The 16,547-nt window shown below is 32.0% G+C and overlaps 1 protein-coding gene across 2 annotated transcripts in view; it reads right to left on the bottom strand.

Annotated features, from left to right (window-relative positions):
• The window catches only part of LOC143042651 (guanine nucleotide-binding protein G(q) subunit alpha-like), a 55,051-nt gene that overhangs the window by 10,594 nt on the left and 27,910 nt on the right, over positions 1-16,547 (bottom strand). The window contains exon 1 of one of the 2 annotated variants that reach the window (XM_076215064.1): positions 6,674-6,810. The exons of the other annotated variant lie outside the window; for it this stretch is intronic. The gene's annotated coding sequence lies outside the window, so the exon portion shown is untranslated. Of the gene's footprint in view, positions 1-6,673; positions 6,811-16,547 lie in introns of those variants that run through there. 2 annotated transcript variants of the gene reach the window in all.

Genomic DNA, 16,547 nt, shown 5'->3' with positions numbered 1-16,547 from the left:
GCAAGTTCATGCATCGTTTCACTTCTGCAGGTATAGATCAGTGTACACGGCCAATAACTTATAACTTTCCATTTTGAACTATCAGATGTATAATATACAACTCTGTCTTACTTGTCATTATGCCCGCGTCACACTATCCCGATTTTTAAGCCGATGGCAACACGATTATGGAAATTTTCAAAATCGGGACTGATCGTATCCAGATCGGGCTATTCGTAGTGCCATCTTTAACCATCGTAAAACCATCGGCCACTTTTTCTAGCCTTCGGGGACAACTTTGGACAGGGTTCTAAAATTTTTAACATGTTAAAAAATCCCCGAAGGTGCGTCCGATGTTGAGGGTTCGTATTGAGTTCGTATCACCATCCTCACCATCGTAATGTCACCGGGAATGCATCTTTGAACATCGTATTGCATTCGTGTTTCCATCGTTTCCATCGGGCGGTTTTGACATTACGATGCCTACACGAATGAATCACGAAGCTACCCGAAGGTCTTACGATGGCAACACGACTTCGTGAAGACCTCGTAATCCCGTCGTGTTGCCATCGAATAAAAGTACGAAGGCGACAAGATGGAACTACGACGGCAATAAATCCAGCTAAATGTAAGTTAATTTTCGCGCTAAAATACATTTAAAGTGCCATGCGCGATATGCACTGGTCAGTCTAATACGACAGTTAAGAAAGACGTTCACAAAACATGGAGCTCATATCATATGATTCTATGAGAACAAAAAAGGCGACAGCGTTGTTTCTATTAATTCAAATTGAACAAGAAGAGCAGCTATTACAGGCTCAGGATTTACTTTTACAAGTAAAATATTATTTTTTGTCAATTTTTCATATCAAGTAACATAATGAAAATCATAAACGCGCCTCGTACACCAACACTGCAGGTACACGTATATAGGGAAACCAACTTTTTCTTCATTATTCTGATTGTTTATGTATCGTCTGAGTTGTTGTCACACGAATGTTTACTCCATAACCATTTTGTTTTCTATATGTCATATTTTGCCGCATTTGTTGCTTTCCCCACATCCTTCCTTTTGTCTATATTATTATGATATTCTCCTGGAAAGAGCTCTTTTTGAATAAAAGGGATCAACGAACCCATTACCTTACCTTTAAGATAGATCAGTAAACATGGGCATAATTATAGGTGATTATTCAGACTAGTGCACACATTTTACAGTTCAAACAAGGCAATGCCGAGCGTGGCATCCCCTCGTATGTAACATATTGGGGACAAATATGGACACTATATTTGTATATGACACATGCAGAAAATGGTAAATTGAATATGCATATTTGATACATAAACTATTTTTTTAGAAATCAACCAAAACATTCAGTAACTGGAAATACCTTTAATATTGTCTTTAGAACCAGCAGGTAAAAAAAAATAGCAACCAATTTCCTGTGTATTATGCTATTTCAAGGAGAAAAAACAAGTCCATCTGCATGACCTTGACCTTTGGCCTTGAACGTAAAAAATGTCAGATCATTACAAGGAGGAACAATATACCAAATGTGGTTAAAATCTTTTGAAGCATGTTGGTTTTAGAGTGTCCACAAGGGTGATATTACCTTGTATTACAACTGCCACTGTGACCTTGACCTTTGAACTTTAAAGTCAATAGCGCTTAAGATATTCTTAACGAGTAACACCATACCAAGTTTTAAGCATTTTGGTTCTAGAGTGTCCATTACAATTTTATCTACACGCAACTTACATGTAGTAGGCGAGGGGATAATAAACTAAATTTTATAAGAATTAGACAAAAAGATCGATTTCCCGCCATGCAGAGACTCAGAGTCAAGTTTTACCTTTCAAGCCCACGGTCTTCCGTCTTATGATTAAACCAGAAATTAAATGTACAATATAATATATATTCATTATTGATCAAACAATTTAAAACGCGTGATGCCTTCGGCATATAATTTAAATGCATCGTAAGCTGTACACGACGTCTTTTAGACATCGTATTGCCATCACGCCATCATCGTAATCCATCGTGTAGCTTTCGTGACCCATCGTGTAGGCTTCGGCTGAGATATGAAGCTTAAATACCCGTCTTCGGTTAACCTTCGTATGTCCATCTTTTGCTATCGTATATAATTTCGGCACCATCGTATAGACTTCGTTATTCATCGTACTTGCTTCGGTCACTTTTTGGTATTTTTACGAGATTGGGACCAACTTCGTACGAACTTACAATTTTCGCATTCGGGTGTCCATCGTATATAAAAATCGGGACAGTGTGACGCGGGCATTACTAAACTCATACGCTTGTTTTTAAATAATATTTCTGGTGTAAAGAATATTATTCATAAAAACATAAATAATACCCTAAAAATAAGATTTGATGAAATTAAAATCTAGTTGAATATTTTTTCCAAGGGTGAATTTGGGAAAATGTAATATATATACTCATTGTCAATAGTGAAGGACAGATTGGAACATACCAGAAATAGTGATTTAATAAAATGTACGCACTTGTCGACGATTCGTTTATACGACTGGGTAGAAAGTTACGGAACTATAGCGCAATTTAAAATATATACATGTATACATTGAACAAAAGAAAAAAACATATATTTTGAATAAATTGGGGTAAAAGTTTTGTAAATAGACTAGTCCACGTATGCCAACAGTATGTTATCATCGAATGTCGATAGACTATTGTATACCAGAAGAAGAAGAAAAAGAAGAAGAGAACCAATTTGAGTTAAATACAGGTCGATGGATAACTTTTGCTTTGGTTCATTGAAGTTGTGGACATAGTAAAATCACAGATTTATATTTCAATAAGATTGTTCTCGAACAAAGGAAGGAATTCGTCATCACAATTGTTGTATATGCCACTGGACGAACACTAAGTATTCCCAAGGGATGTGAATATTTTGCTGGGAAACTATTGAGTATTAAAGTTTCAAATTAATTTCGGGATATATTTTCTTTCTTGGTATTCAATAACAGAAAAAAGAATAAATTACTTGTCCGCTAAATAGGGGTATTCTTGTCAGATAAAAGACTTTTAGTTATATTTTAAAAAATAGGGAAATATGACATTAAATTAGTTCTGTCTTTTTTTTAAACATCGTTAAAAAGATGTGTGTCAAAGGTGAACGCCACAAGAACCCTGTAATACTAGTACGAGAGTATAACATGTAAACAATCCTTCTCAATAATATGGTTGTATTGGAAATCTTTTCATACAGATTGACAACTCATGGTCCGATATGCATGAAATATTTGCCACATGACGCCCATAGTTCTTTATACCATCATCATCTTATTCTTTGATATTGCTGTAAACATCGATGGTTCACACCCAAACAAAATGGAAGTAATGTACCTTCAGAGCTTCTCCGTTTTATGCACTTGTGAAACTTAATATATAGACGAAATTTCTGTATTGAAATGAATCTACATCTCACAAACAGGATTTTCAAATAACGATTTTGAGTAATAACCTTTATACAAACCAATATACACGTATGGCAAGATATAACCATGAAGGAATTTATTTTTTGTCAGACGCAAGAACTCATCACTATCATTCAAGTATACGTATATATGCATGCAGTTTCAAATATCAAGAACAAGCGGTCGATGTCGATAGTCCGTTTTCTAACTGTTCAGAGTTAGACATGTCACTTGTTCATTCTTGGAAGCCTTCATATTCCCCGTCCAACGATGGGAACTCTTTCTGATTGTGTTGACTATAAATGCTTGTATGGTAATTCTGTCGTTTATCTGTACAAGTGGTTGCATTTCCTCTCCTTTCCCAACAAACAAACGAACGAAACGCTACTAGTCTGCTTTCTCTGGAGCTCATCCTCAATGCCGCTTATACGTCAGGAAACTTACATGTATACTAATAATGATTGTTTCAAGAACAACGATGTATGGACGAACTATTCTAAATTCGTCAATATCAGTTATGCATGACTAAAATATAAGTTTTATTACAACTACTGTATTACTTATTTGGATTAATGACGGCTATCATGTTCAACATTGCACAAATATTATCATAGAATTTAAAAAAAGATGTACAAAAATCCTCAAAAATAATAATGCCTTAGCTTAGATATTTGGTATTCTTTTCACAAAAAGTTCGTGTAAATGATTGTCCAATGAATTTAATTATGTGAAAATGAAATGTTAAAAAGAAACTAGAAAAAAAATCATGCATGTTGTATGTTGTATTTTTTTTTCAATTAAAAACTTTAAAATTGCGATAGTTTTATTAGCATTTAAACACAGCCAGATTTGAATACAAGTTAAGAAATTCCGGTAAAGTCAATGATATCAAACAGATGTGCAATGGTATATCAAATTGGGTTATATTGCATTTAGTTTTTATTAAAGATTAAAACTAATATTTTTTACTTCATATTTGAATCTTTACGCCAATTGCCGCTAAGAAAGTAATCAAAAATTGTTTCCTTTTATTTTTATACACTTTCGGAATTACGAATCTGAATTTTATTTTCAATTAATTTACTGACAATTTTAAAAATTATTGAATCTTTATTCTCATCGTGTATTAAATCTTAGTGTATTTTAATTTAATACAGCATACTCTTTCTAATCCTTTCTGTTTATCCTTTCCAAATAACAACATTCATACCTGTGTACGCTTGAACTCACACCTGCGGCTAAATAGCTACAAGGTAAACGAATTTACCTCAAGCCGAGAAATATACAGTGACCTTTACAAAATAATAAACACACTCTGCACACATTAGTTACATTAAAATGATTATCAAAACAATAACGGTAAATAGAATGAAATATTTTCAGTTCAATATCAGTAAAAATAATATACTTTAAATATTTTATGAAAAAAATCTCAACAATAATTAATGAAATTTATTCGAAAACATTTACTAGAGATAATTTTATAGGAGTTTAATTCAATCAATACAAAACGGTATATGCATATTCATTTTCGTTCATTCTTATATTGTGGTTAATAACTACGACCATTCGTCAGCTGTGCGCTTTTAATTACGTATAATTGTCGATAAGCTATAAGAGTTAAACAGATTTTATTTTTTCCCAGAATTCAACAAATCGGGCTAAAACGTCACGACCCACTCGAGAATTCAACCAAAAAAGTTACAAATACTTGATTTTCTCCGTTATTAGAAGGAATATAAATTTAAAACTTTGCAAATGTGTTTTTTATGTTAAAATGAACATAATTAGATGATAAGTAAAAAATCGCGGAATTTCCCTTTAATATTGATTCAAATATAGGGTCTTTGCATCGGAACTAAACACATTTATTCAAAGACCAGTTGTTGGCATGACACGGGTTATGTTCTTCACATATATGTTATGATGGTATGATACTAAACCCCTAACGGGAAGGATTGTGCCTGATGTTCATATGATGAAATCATAATCTTTCAGTCAGTTTAATTGAAGTCTGGAGCTGGCATGTCAGTTAACTGCTAGTAGTCTGTTGTTATTTATGTATTATTGTCATTTTGTTTATTTTCGTTGGTTACATCTTCTGACATCAGACTCGGACTTCTCTTGAACTGAATTTTAATGTACGTATTGTTATACGTTTACTTTTCTACATTGGCTAGAGGTATAGGGGGAGGGTTGAGATCGAGATTTTTAACCCCGTCGCATTTTTGCGCCTGTCCCAAGTCAGGAGCCTCTGGCCTTTGTTAGTCTTGTATTATTTTAATTTTATTTTCTTGTGTACAATTTGGAAATTAGTATGGCGTTCATTATCACTGAACTAGTATATATTTGTTTAGGGGCCAGCTGAAGGACGCCTCCGGGTGCGGGAATTTCTTGCTACATTGAAGGCCTGTTGATGACCTTCTGCTGTTGTTTTTTTCTATGGTCGGGTTGTTGTCTCTTTGGCATTTAAAAATTTTGAAAAGAGATAAAAAATTTTGAAAAGAGATAAAAAAAAAAACACAACAAAAACAATGAAAAAACTGCTCTTGAAAAACAAACGTATATAGAATATGATTTAATCACCAAATGACGAATTTAACAAAATACAAGTATTTCTGTAAACAGTCTGTAACGTAGGGACATGTAAATTATGAAAAATCAATTTCTTTGATTTTGTTTACTTGTAATGTAAATAACATTAGATCACATTAAATAATTTCAAATAATGTATGGCTGATAATGACTTTTTATCAAATATAATGACATTGCATTGATATTAATTTCTAACTGTTTCGGTTTCATGTTTTACCAAGAGAAAGAGTTATGTTTGTTTATATCTGCACCATAATCACACGAAAATCATGATCTCAGTCAACACAACTTAAACAATTCACTCGATAAAAATCACGATCCAAAAAGTCAACTACACCTACCGTGAATGTAGTCATTAAAAGAAATTTATCAATGTTGATCTAAAAATTATTACAGATTTTCAAATAAGTCAAAACTTTAAACAATATGGAGACAATAGATACAAATATCATTAGAATTACCATAAGTGTTTGTTTCTGTTGTTTCTTTTATTTACAATAGTGTACTCCTAGCGGATCGATTATTCTATTTTTATCAAACTACAACTATTTACCTTTACCGACAGGTAAATCGATTTTGAATGAAATGGCATTTGTACATCAATAAAGAATCTACCTTTATTGAATATAATGTCTAAACTTACCTAACAAAAGAACGTTGATCTCTTTCCTCAAGTCGTTTTTGTCCTTCTGTATTCTTTTTTCAATTTGTTTATTTACTTTCTTTTGTTTACTTCTAAAGCACAACATCCTTTAAATGGTTGTAAGATATTACTACAATAATCAAAAACATTCTCCTACTTTGGAGCACCAGTGTAGTGACTCAACATAATTGAAGGGTGATTGTACATGTTAAACGTGTAAGGTCAATTCTACATAAAAAAATAACGTCAGTTCATATCAATTTTTTTGGGGGGGGAAATTCACATAAATCTAATCTCATTTTAGACAACAGTTTGATAAGAAATGGTTCATTTTTTCAACATAGACCAAAGAAGATGTGGTATGATTGCCAATGAGACAACTCTTCACAAGAGACCAAATGACACAGAAATTATTAACTATAGGTCACCGTACGGCCTTCAACTATGAGCAAAGCCCATACCGCATGGTCAGCTATAAAAGGCCTCGAATTTTCCATGTTGTATTACCGATCTTGGATCCAAACTCAAATGGTCTATTCATTATCATAAAGATCTAATGGTGTAATACCATCATTGTTTCCACCATAAGTCTTTGTTAAATTTGCCCTTTCACAAAAAATGTTCAGAATTTATCTATGTTTCAAAAAAAGAAATACTTGGCATGATTTAAGTTTTAAAGTGTCCAGTACTACAAAAAAAAAGATTTAACATAGCATTTCATTGCATATAGATAATTACCATCACTGGAAGTTAACAAATCATTTTTTTACCCTTTTTTCCAGTGTACAAGAATAAGTAACCATGTAACCTCAAGTTTTCAAAATATTCTATAGAGCACGTGGTGCTTTGAAAAACCCAAGATATCCTTTTGTTTCACTGCAATACAATGTAGGATTTCTTTCCTTCAACTGACAAATTCAAGGGAACATTTTTTAGACCTTTTCTCGTATGCAACCGGATGTGACATACTATGATCTGGTAGTATTACACCTTCTGAACAAATATTTTCATTGGTCTGAATTTAACGATAAACATTTCATCTCATTCGCGTTTTGTCTACATTAAATATTTTTTTTGTGATGCTCGATTACAAAAAATAAATAGGCAAATTAAAGTGCGAAGATGAAAACAATCGAAAACCGGGAATTCCGGAGGGTTTTGTCAAATAGTGTTTATGTAATATATGCAAAATAAGTTCAAAAATATACGTAATACGTTTTGCACATTTAGTACCTTAACAAGCTAAACCAAAGACAAAAATACCATGATAGTTAACATTTATATCGATATTTTGACTATTGTATGTGTTATGTCTGTTAAGTTCACACATCGTTGTAAATATAACGGAATTTGATGACACTGTTATCAAAGTGAGAGGGTTAGCGCTATAAAACCAGGTTTAATCCACCATTTTCTATATTTGAAAATGCTTGTACCAAGTCAGAAATATGACAGTTCTTGTCCATTCGTTTTTGATGTGTTTTGTTATTTGAGTTTGCCATGTGATTATGGACTTTCAAATTAGATTTTCCTCTAAGTTCAGTATTTTTGTGATTTTACTTTATGTTAAGAGTTGTCTAATTGGCAATCATACCACATCTTCCTTTTAAAAGTAATTGAAAAATGAAAAACAAAATACTGCTAAATAACAAAAAAAAAAATCTTTTCAATTTTATTTTGTTTCTTTAGTTTCAAGTGTTTCCCTTACAGAAACACTTAAGTTTAGTTAGTCATGTGATCAAATTTTTATGGCAATAAGCAGCTAACAGGAAAAAAGATGGGGTATGTATATATGTGAGAACAAGCCTGACAAATAAAAGTAAAAAGAACAAAAATACGGAATCACGAGGAAAATTAAAATCGGAAAGTCCCTTATCAAATGGCAATATCAAAAGAAATGCTCAAGCCCATCGAACGAATATAAAACACCTGCCATATTCCTGACTTGGTACAGACATAAGGAAAGGTGGACTACACCTGGTTGTATAGCTAGCTAAACCTGTCACTTATATGACAGTCGCATACAATTCCATTATATTGACAACAATGTGTTAACAAAGCAAACTGACAATAATCAACTGTTTATTTCACAAACCTATTTTCTGTAAAATCATGCAATATGTTTATTATGTTACTTGATTATTTTTGTAGTGCATAAGGTCTCATGTACGTTTTTCCAACATCGTTGAGTCATTTCATACATATGTCATTATTTGGTCTCATTGCAAACACTTAACGATGTAACTTACCCACTTAACTGTGACAGATATACCAGATGCACGGGGTTAGTCTAGAATTCTTTGAGAGGAGAAAGTTTGATTCAATATTTTACCATGAAATCAGTGAAAGAGTCTTTGTTATCAAATTCAAAAATTAAAAACAAAGGTCATTATTAGAACTTTTGCACAACATTTCAATATAAGTTACTGTTACATGCATGAACATGTATATGTTGTGTACAAGTTGTAATGTTGTACAAATTATAATTTGTACAGATGTTTTGTACAAGTTATCAGTGTTTTATGAACTGCTTAACAAAAATGGATGATGCTAACACACAGTCTTTTGTTTCGCATATTTATGTCATATTTCCATGACTACATGATACAGTTTAATACTGAACATTGATACTAAACACATTATAAGAACACAAAAAGACTTTTTATGGATATGATTTTGATATAAGGAGAAAAATAAAATTAAGAGTTTAAACCATTCAGGTGTCCTTGATTCCAGTTTGAAGACAATGAGAATAACACTTAATGTTAGGTTGAAGTATATAAATTGGAACTAAAGACAGTAAACTGATACATTTTAGAAGATAAACCTGTACCACCTGATGCAAAAAGATATGTGTCAAAAAACTTACAACTTGTACAAAAACCTTGTACAAATTATAACTTGTACAAACTTACATCTTGTACACAACATATATAAACTAGAATTGCCTTCAGATAATCAAGTAAATAATCCTGTTATGATCAGTCCATTTAACTTTCTATCGTTTGAAATACGTGTGATCTTTTTTTGCAGGTGTGGTTGGGTTGAAACCAGTTGTAGGCTACCATCAGGACTTCACCTATACCGTATAGCCAGTGTAAGCCACAACATGTACAATTTTAAACAATTCAAAGGAGAAATACAAACGACCTAACTTAGACAATACTATTTACATTAAAAACTTATATGTTGAGTTGGCCATAAAATGTTAGTCAAAACAATACAATTTCAAATCAGCTATCAAAAGGGCACAATTGGTGCTTAACGTAAACATAAAACCTATCGACAAATAGTGTTTTGTCAAGAAGACATCTTTAATCATCCCATCACTACTCCAGTAGGTGAAACTAGAATATCTCTATTTTTCATTGCAGAAGAAGGCGTTAAATTTATTTTTTTGCTGACATGAATTATCATTGATGTGGTTATATTTATAAATTAACTGTTTACAAAATTTTGAATTTTTGAAATACTAAGGCTTTTCTACCTCAGGCATAGATTACCTTAGCTGTATTTGGCAAAACCTTTCAGAAATGTTAGTCCTCAATGCTCTTCAACTTCGTACTTTATTTTGGCCTTTTAAACTTTTTTGGATTCTAGCGTCACTGATGAGTCTTTTGTAGACGAAACGCGCGTCTGGCGTATATACAAAATTTAGTCCTGGTATCTATGATGAGTTTGTTTTGCATTAAATGAATTTTGCAATAAGATTGTTTAAACGGCATTTGATAAGATTCATTAAATGAGAGAACTTATAATGGCTAAAATTGTGTTGAAGTATAATCATAAGTGGAAGTCATAATTTTTAACTCATTTGAAGGGACAATTAAAATCCTGTTATTCATAGAAAATATTCCCCAAAAAGTTGATACTTATAATGTTTATAATATCATGTTAAGGACATGTTCTGTGTACGTTAATGACGTAAGTTTTATACGTCAATGAAATGTGTGTTATATGTCAATGAGATGGGATGTATACGTCAGTAACGTGTGCTGTATACATCAATGACATGATGTGTATACGTCAATGAACTGTGCTGTATACGTGAATAGAAAAATAACCGGCAAACGTCCATAATTCATCATACGACATGTCTATATAATATTGCAAACCAATAGTCACGCAAAGTTTAAAAACGATGCTAATAATAAAACAAAAAACACAAGAATTCAGCCAAATATACAAATGTTTGTGTTTGGTTACTTAAATTCTGATGATTTACCACGTAAATACAATTGGAAGAACACTTGGTTAAGTCCGCTATAACTCTCTAAATAGTCATTCTTTACTTTTTTATATCATGTTTTGTGTACAGTTCTTTGTCTTTTTGGAGTCTTTTTATTTGCCATAGCATTGGTTTTTTTTTCGACTTATGAGAATAAAGAATATATAAATGTTCCTTTGGTATCTTTTCTCTAAATTTTACATATACATACACACTATCAAGTGTTCATAACATGACGACCTTAATAGAGTACATATCTTTTTATCTACATCTGGTTATTTTGTCTTGCTATCAGATGTCATCAAATAAGAAATACCTCTTTTAATTGATTATAACAGTTTGATTAATAACAGCAGACAAATTATAATAAACATTCAGTCATAAGTGAATATAAATAGATACGTAGTCATCGGGCGGTGCTAGCAGTTCCTTCTCATCATGTACTTATCTAGAGTAAATTATCATTCCGCGTTATGCCTTATTGTGTTATGTCACCATGAATGGGAGGACATTCAATAAAGATTGACTCCCAACTCATTGTGTCCATTCAAATGTTACATGGATGCTATTATATGCGGGTTAGTTACACACAAGGAGTTATATATCATAATAAGAAACACTAACCCGTCATCATAGAACGGTCAGAAATATAATCCAAATGAAAAATTAACAATGGACAAAGTGCAATAAAATCGCTTGTAGTAAAGTTTTTGTACATCACTTTTACGAAACATAATTGTATCTTCTGTATTTTATGTAAAGTTCAAAGTTATATGTTTGTCATTAATATGTTCAAGAACTGTTGTATTACTCGATAGTAGTACATTATGTATAAGTCAAAAGTAAAGTTAAATGATATTATAGCCATAGTTAGCCCCCCTTAATGATTCTATTTGTGAAGATTCCATTTGTTCCATGTATATACGATTGAAAAAAAAAACATCGTATATAAGGTGCATAAAATCTGATAATTTTTAAAGGATCGAAAAACAATCAAAGAAGATAAATATGCAGTAATTGACGCTTATATTCCTTGTTATTTGTGGTACATTAATTCACTCTGACAAGTAATGCAAATAACGCAATGCATATAGATATAGATTGATTGTACAACTTTTTTTCTTTTTAATTTAATTGTAACCAAAAAGGTGTATCGTATTTGCAAAACAATTGTCATGTAGTAACTTAAGGACAATGCAATGATAACCTATGCGTTAATTGCAAATCTTTTGAAAATGATATATTAATTAAAGAATTTTGAAAAAACCCCATCTTGAATGAAAAAAGAAATGTTTTGGCCTTTGCGTTTGCTGCTGTTTATCATCATTTAAATTGTGTTTCGGCTGAGCAGGGTAGACAGAATACTGCCATAGATAAGTTGTTGTCAAATGGATATTCTTGCAAGATATATCTATGCATATAACTGATCAGTCAATTTTCATAGTTTAATATACACTAATAGACAAGACGGTAATTATTGCAACTTGCTGTCCGTTTACTACTTGTGTCTTGATTTATTCAATGAACAGCAATATAAGAGTTTGATTTTTGAGTATCTATATTCTCTGATTTGCAACGTTGCACGATGAATAAACACTTGGTTTTACAAAAGTTTTCTTTAACTAACATACAATTGCATACACGCATTAACCATTCATTCTAAATTTATTAACAATTCCTAGAATAATTTCCACATAATAAAGTAAAAAACAGTATATAAAAATTGACACGTCTAGTAAAATTACTACTACTCTCCGCTATATAGATGATGTTCTTTCACTAACCAATTTAAAATTTGGTGACTATGTGGAACGCATCTATCCAATCGAACTAGAGATACAGGATACTACAGATACAGTTAAGTCGGCTTCATATCTTGACTTACATCTAGAAATTGACAATGAGGGTCGGTTGAAAACAAAACGACAAAAGAGATGATTTCAGCTTTCCAATTGTGAACTTTCCATTTCTAAGTAGCAACATTCCAGTAGCACCTGCATACGGGGTATATATCTCCCAATTGATACGATATTCCCGTGCTTGCATTTTCTATCATGATTTTCTTGATAGAGGTTTGCTGCTCACAAGGAAGCTATTAAGCCAAGAGTTTCAAATGGTGAAGTTGAAATCATCCCTTCGTAAATTTTACGGACGCCATCACGAGTTGGTTGACCGTTATGGAATAACCGTTTCACAAATGATATCGGATATGTTCCTTACGTCGTAACTAAAATCCCCTTCCCTTTCATGAATATGACCTACCGAATTAGACTATTTACCGGATTTGCAATCACATAAGCAACACGACGGGTGCCACATGTGGAGCAGGATCTGCTTACCCTTCCGGAGCACCTGAGATCACCCCTAGTTTTTGGTGCGGTTCGTGTTGTTTATTCTTTAGTTTTCTATGTTGTGTCGTGTGAACTATTGTTTTCAGTTTGCCTTTTTCATTTTTAGCCATGGCGTTGTCAGTTTGTTTTAGATTTATGAGTTTGACTGTCCCTTTGGTATCTTTCGTCCCTCTTTTACTACCTACAAAAAAAAAAAAACCACGCCTGTATTCAGACTCTGTTGTAGACACAAGAGAGCTAGAGATGACACTAATTTGTTTTAAGGAATATGTGACAGAGTGAAACAATTATAAACACTGTGATAGAACAAGAATTTAAACAAACACATAAGAACTTGTGGGAGATCTTAGATAAGTCATAAAAAACAAGAACATGGGGTAAAACCAAGACGAGGAACATTATAGCATTTATGTATAAGAACCTGTAAAAAGTAAGATAACAAAAATACTGAACTCAGAGGAAAATCATATTGGAAAGTTCCTGATCACATGGCAAAATTAAATGACAAAACACATAAAAAACGAATGGACAAGAACTGTCATATTCCTGATTTAGAAAAGGCATTTTCAAATGTAGAAAATGGTGGATTAAACCTGGTTTGATAGCGCTAAACCTCTCACTTTGTTGACAGTCTCATCAAATTTCGTGATATTTACAATGAAGCGTGAACTAAACAGACATAATAAATAAAATAATCAAAGTATGGGTACAGCAGTCATCATCGTGTAACAATTTTTAAAAGAACAATTTAACAGAACACAAAAACATCTATCTACAAACACATTCATTACTGCGCTTGTCTGACGTCAGAAAATTTTATACGTCACATATTTTTATCGTTCAATGTTTATACAAACAATATTAATATTTCACATAGGCAATGTTTGCATACAGGGTTAAAAAATCAAAAGTATGAAAGAATTCTAAAAGTTCTATAAAATTTATGAGAATCTACAAATAATTCATTTCACTACGCGATTGAATAATTTTGACGTTTTGGTTCAACGTATTTTCTAGTTTATAATAGAAACATATCATAATGACATATTTTAGAACAATAATATACTGACAGGAACTTTTAAAGTATAGAGTCACGTTATAAGAACCAACGAAACACAAACAGTCGTAAATACAAAACACACAAGCAAAAATGAAAGATAATACAAACACATTGACGGAATGTATAAGTATCAAGCCACGTCAAATGGATATCGCATAGAACAATCAAACTGTAAAAGTAATATTAATGATAGAACAAAGATAAATGAAAGAAATGTAATTTCAACCGTTTGAAGGAACTGAATTAGATTGAAATTAATTTCTTCTAGTTGTCTCCCATAGACCGTTAGTTGTTTTCCCGCACTTCATGGGATATAGCCATTCAGCACGACAGGGCCGACTCGACTAGACGTGTTTCTCAGTTAAATTTTTTATCTTGCTTATGTGAATTTATTTGATGTGATATGAAATGTTTTGATTTCAGTAGTAATTATGAATTACTTGACTATATTTTGTCGACGTGATATTATGTATCATAATGTAGCATATTAATCTATTGCAATAAAAAATCATAATATCTAATAAAATTTGTAGATTTAGCTAACAAAGTCCTTATATTTGTATAAAGTAACATTCGTTTATAGTGGAAAATTGTTTTAACGTTGAATAAGCTACAATTAAAAATTGCTTGCTGGTCCCTCTCTGTGATAACCGTTATATTACGCTGGTTCTTTTCCCAATCAAGTCACCAAGGGAAGATAAATAAATCAATTTTCGTTCATAGTCTTTTTCAAAAATGATGAACGGTTCTTTATATTGGTATGTAACCATTTTAAACGTTTCAAATTTATGAAATTATATTCGTACATCAATGTTTTTGATACACCAATAACAAAAACTGAAATATATTGAATTGATACATTTTGTAATTATTCAAAATTATATTAGAAACCTAAACTTAATTATAAAATAATGAACCTGTTAAGGGGAGAGAATACTCGCATAACTTTTTCGAATTGGCACATAATACAACGAAATGTCACTCTTGCATACACATGGCACATCAATATAATTAATTATCTGCGAAATCGTCCCCCACCTTCAATAATGATTCTAAATTATAAATATAACCAAAAGTTGTTAATCTATAGATAGTTAAGACTAATGAAAGCTAACCCAATGTAAAAATATTTCTTTGCAATTTTTTAAAACTTCCTCAGAAAAATACTCGACCCACTTGACTTTCATAGCTCAAAATTAACGTTTTTACACAATATTTGAATAAAGTAGTTGAAGATTATTCGCTTCTCAAAGTGTAAGACGCAATAAAAATCGTATGCTTGCACCATCCTACCGAAATACGGATTTAATTAAGTCCTGAACATTTCGACATTTCTTCGTATATTTTGAACAAAACCGGTTTAACCAAATCACAAGTACGTGTTAAGATCCGACTAAATACCTATTTTCCTATATGGTCAGGTAAAGTTGCTACATAATGTGCAATTAAAATCAGCACATGGCACTGTCGTGTGGGTATTCAATTTGAACTTTAGTTTGGTTTTTATTAGTATTATGTGCTTAGAGGTAGTCTATGGGCGTAGTTATTGTAGAAGAACAATATAAAACGTTGTTAAGATGATAAACAACATCAGTACGCAGAATCTATAAATTAAGACCATTATGTATTAATTGTGAAGTTGATACAGGATATTTATCAACAAGGTCTTGGTACCTTCCGATGAACTTTTTTTTTAGAAAAAGGACGAGACAAGTGTAAGATCTCTAAGATATTGTTTTGAATAAAAATTACTGCGTGGCATACTGATTTGAAATTGAACAAAAAGCATAAATTAAAAAAAAAAAGTAGATAGTTATCAAAGGTACCAGGATTATAATTTTGTACGCCAGACGCGCGTTTCGTCTTCATAAGACTCTTCAGTGACGCTCATATCAAAATGGTTATAAAACCAAACAAGTAAAAAATTGAAGAGCATTGAGGATCCTAAATTCCAATAAGGTTATGCCAAATACAGCTAAGGTAATCTATTCCTGGGATAAGAAAATCCTTAGTTTTTCGAAAAATTCAAAGTTTTGTAAAACAGGAAATTTATAAAAATGACCACATAATTGATATTCATGCCAACACCAAAGTGCTGACTACTGGGATGGTGGTACCCTCGGAGACGAAACGTTCATCGGCAGTGGCATCGACCCAGTGGTGTAAATAGTTATCAAAGGTACCAGGATTATAATTTTGTACGCCAGACGCGCGTTTCGTCTACATAAGACTCAT

The sequence above is a fragment of the Mytilus galloprovincialis genome, chromosome 8, assembly GCF_965363235.1.
Source record: "Mytilus galloprovincialis chromosome 8, xbMytGall1.hap1.1, whole genome shotgun sequence".
In the NCBI taxonomy this organism is placed as follows: Eukaryota; Metazoa; Mollusca; class Bivalvia; order Mytilida; family Mytilidae; genus Mytilus; species Mytilus galloprovincialis.
This window is presented reverse-complemented; position numbering and strand designations above follow the sequence as displayed.